Here is a 4,461-nt window from a genome sequence, read left to right as displayed (position 1 = left end):
GCTTCAAATTACTCATGTTACCAATTTTTGAGGTCTCAAAGCTTTCATGGAAACCCAAATATCAAAGATTTTTTGAGGTCTCAAAGCTTTCATGGAAACCCAAATATCAAAGATTTTTTCCCAATCCACTTCATCTAGAGATTGTAGTGCTGAGAGAGACAAAAAAATAACATTGTCCAATGTAGAAAGTGTCAAAGAACTTCTCTCATCATCCTTGATCCTATTTTGTTTTGAAAAACCACGCTTGCAATATGCTGTGCTAACAGGAATCACAAGCATTATTTGCCAAAGTTTTTGAAGATTAGAATAAGATTCAATCCATCCCTCCTCCCTGCCACATTGCTTGTTCCATTTTTCATTCACACTAATTGGAATCCACAATGCTTTCAAACTTGCACATTGTTGAAATTTGAGCATTGTGATGAGCTATGGTGGATCAAACACTAGAATCAACATCATTAACAAAGTGATTAGTAAATAATTAAGACGTAATTAGTGGGTAATTAGCAAATAGATTAATGTAGGCATGGATACTCAAAAACCAGCAAATTCTCATTAGGGCTATGCCTCAATTTATAGAGTTTACATCAAGCATCTAATCCCACTGATTTCTCCATGATTCACTCCACCTCTTTTCCCTGATTCTCTCCACCTCTTCACTTTTCCCAGAATATCTCCACACTTCCCAGAATATCTCCACACTTCCTAAATCTTCTCATGCTACCCTTTATTCTCTTCGAGTAGATTCTTCTCACCTTTTCACAGGTTCTTTCACATTTACACATCCTCTTTTACAGCCTCTAACCAAGGGCTTGTTCCCACACACACCATATTCACTTGTATTTTCAACACACATGAGATCTAAGTAATTTCGATTTGTATCATCTCTAATCTCTACATCTTTGTGATAATGTTTAGGAGAAAACACCTTAGCAGCATTAAATCCTGCCTGCAGGTCCAAAAAACGCTCCCTGCAATGACTTTTTCCACAAACCTAACTCCCAAAGCAAAGCATCCATGGCATGTCTTGCCACTTTCATTATTTCCTAGGCATGAGTAGTGCAAGACATGTCTATGGACTTTTCCATCATCATCAGCATGACAAATCACATCATCTTTTGAGTTTGATAAAAATTCTCTCAAAATTTTAGACCCATAACCAAAAGGATGTCGTAGATACCTTCTCGGGTAATGCGTTACACTTGTCAAGGAGCTAATGTGCCTACTTTGGAAGTGGCTTTTTGTGTCGTGTAGCAGTAGACTAGTGTGATGTGTAAGAGTCTTCATCCTCTGAAAACTTTGTGGGTTGGGCTCATGGTGGTTGGATTATTTCTCTGACTGATAGAGTGGATGGACCTATCTCCTCCATTGAGTGTGGCTACTCCACAAACACCACATCTCAGATGGTGATTATCTTCTTCACCTCTGGATCATAGAGTCGATAAGCCTTTGACTCTTAACTATATCCAAGAAAGATACACTTCTTGCTTTTGGCATCAAGCTTCTTCCTAGATGCCTTTGGTACATATACATAAGATTCATAGCCAAATGTTCTAAAATGAGACACTACAGGTTTCTTACGAGAGTAGGTCTCTTACGGTGTGATACCCTTAAGCGCCTTTGTGTAGCTTTAAGTGAGGATGTAAACTACTGTGCTTACTGATTTAGCCCAGAAAGTGTCATGTAACCCTTTCCCTTTTAGCATACATCGAGCCATCTCCATGACGGTCCGATTATAGCGTTTTACAACACTGTTTGGCTGAGGTGTGTGAGCAGTTTGTGAGTTGGCACTTAATGTCGTTCTCCTTGTAGTAGCTATGAAATTTCACTCTGAAAGGAATTCTCCTCCACACTTGATGCCATTCTCCTTGTAGTAGCTATGAAATTTCGTTGAAAGGAATTCTACTCCTCGCTCTGTACATAACTTTTTCACCTTCTTTCTTGTCTCGTTCCCCACAAGCTTATGCCACAGTTTAAACTTATCCAAAAGCTTCAATAGCCTTATCCCAAATGAAATAAACCCACATCTTCCTAATGTAATCATAGACTGATAGCATAAAATCCCCCCAATGAAATAGTAGGCATCTTACCATAAAGATCAGCCAAGTGCCAGCTCTAGAGGAGTCTTTTCCCTATTGTTGCTCTCTTGTGGAAATGCCTTGAGTTGTTGTTTGCACATCATACAAACCTTACATGGGACCTATAATTCTGAAAATGCAGGTAAATTAGCTAACCATTCTCTTTTTTTGCATTTCCTTTAGCACTACAAATCTGATGTGACCAAATCGCTCTTGCCAGAGCTTACTCGTACTCTTAGCTACAATTCGTTTTATAAGGGCACTCAACTCAGATTGTTGCGCCTTATTCCTTTGCTGACTACCTTGCCAATAGCATCCAAAATTTCTCCTTCAGCTTTCTTAAAGCGTACTTCAAGTCCACAATCTATCATTGCCAAATGACAGGTAATCATTCAATTACCTAGACCTCGAAATGGAAAGGAAGTGCAAGGCTTCATGGGTCATTGCGGCTACTATCGTAGATTTATCTACACTCTATGGTCTAATAACAATCTTTATTTGGACGGAGGAATGCGAAGATTCGTTTATAATGCTGAAGGCCTATAGAGGCTTCCAAGAACTATACCAACCCTTTTCACTAGTCATGTGTCGGGATGCTTCACTGTGCAAAATCCATGAATCATTAACAACAACTAGAGCCTGAGCATACCTCTTCAATGAGACGACCCAAAGTTCAAGCTTGATCTTAGCATTGTTAACTTACTCCTTTCCCTTCCATGTAGACTTTAGGGTGCCATTCTTGTTATCAGCCTGCTTCTTTCCACAATCTTTGATAGCATGACCCTTCTTGTCACACAGTAATAACAGCTCCCTTGAAACTTCTTCTTCTTTGGCATCAGAAGATGTCGTGCCTTTGCCTTTAGCATTGGCCAAAAATGTGCAACATCATCGCCGTTCACGGGTCTTTAGTCGCATCTCCTCCTTAAGCAACATAGCACTAAATTCTTCAAATGATAGAGGTGGAACTCTAACCTGAGTATTTAATGATGTAGCCAAGCCATCATACTTCTTGTCACACAGTAATAGCAACTTCCTTGAAACTTCTTCTTCTTTGGCATCTCCTTCTTGTTATCAGAAGATGCCGTGCCTTTGCCTTTAGCATTGGCAAAAAATGCAGCATCATCCCTATCATGAGTCTTCAATCGCATCTCCTCTTTAAGAAACATTGCACTAAATTCTTTAAATGATAGAGGTGGAACTCTAACCTAAGTGTTTAATGTTGTAGCCAAGCCATCATACATTTGTGGAAGAATTTGAATGCACCTTCGAGCTAGTTCTTCATTGGTCTTTGTAATCCCTATAGCAGCCATTTGATCCCACAGATTTTTGGTCCGCATGATAAATGGTTCAACAAGTTCTCCTTCAACAAACTTCTCAGCAAGGGCAAGTTAAATCTACAGGTTTTGAATCCTGGTATGATTCCGCGTCTCATTCTAATTCCTTAGTATGGTCCAAGCCTCTGATGCCTTAGTTGTGTGTTGAATTAAAGTATGGTCAAAGCCTCCGATGCCTTAGTTGTGTGTTGAATTAGTAGAATCACTTATGCTGGTGATGATGGCAAGAAGTGCATCAACATTGTGCCTCTTCCATGCCCAAAGAAGTGTAGCATCTGGTGGAAGTGTGTTCGCATTGTTATTAGGGTTGGGGTTCTCAGTGGTTTTCCTAGAATAGTTTTTAAAAGCTTATAAGAGTTTCAAATGGCATTGATTTTGAATTTTCAGAGAGTGTAGTTTGTCCCATACACCTTGCCTTTTGTGAAGGTTGGTGGACAAATATGCAAGACTGGTGCAGTAGCAGTTGGGGAAGCACATCTACACGATAAAGTGTTAGATAAATAAATGTAGTTATGAACTAATGCAATTAATATTCACGGATAAGAAAATTTTACCTCAAGGTATGATGAGTTGAGAATAGAACAATAAAAGTGGTGTTCAAATATCACAACAATAAAAATATGAAAACTCTTGAAATTTCGCACATTATTGTAGATATATTGAAAATATTGTAATCTCTCCATCACAAAAATAATTAGACTGGAACAAAAAAATTTAGGGTCTCTTTTAAGCCTTGAAGGAAGGTCTTACTCCCAAAAGTTAAAGCTTTTTGAGGTTTTCAACAAAGCTTTCTTTTTCTTTTTCTTTTTCTTTAGACCAATGAAAATTCTTAGAGTTACAAAAATATAAAAATTTTGCCTTAAGGTCACACGATAGAAGTTTTTGCTAATCATTTCTCCGATCTCCTAGTTTATAGAAGGTTTTGATTCATGCTTTCGCAAAGGAAATAAAGGTATACCTATACATAAGCTTTCAAAACCCTTGCATAAAATTTATGCTCAAGGTTTTAGGCCACTTAAAGTTTTACTACATAAGCTTTAAATTTGAAC

The sequence above is a fragment of the Cibotium barometz genome, chromosome 10 (genome assembly GCF_041138505.1).
Source record: "Cibotium barometz isolate CiBa-2024 chromosome 10, ASM4113850v1, whole genome shotgun sequence".
In the NCBI taxonomy this organism is placed as follows: domain Eukaryota; kingdom Viridiplantae; phylum Streptophyta; class Polypodiopsida; order Cyatheales; family Cibotiaceae; genus Cibotium; species Cibotium barometz.
This window is presented reverse-complemented; position numbering follows the sequence as displayed.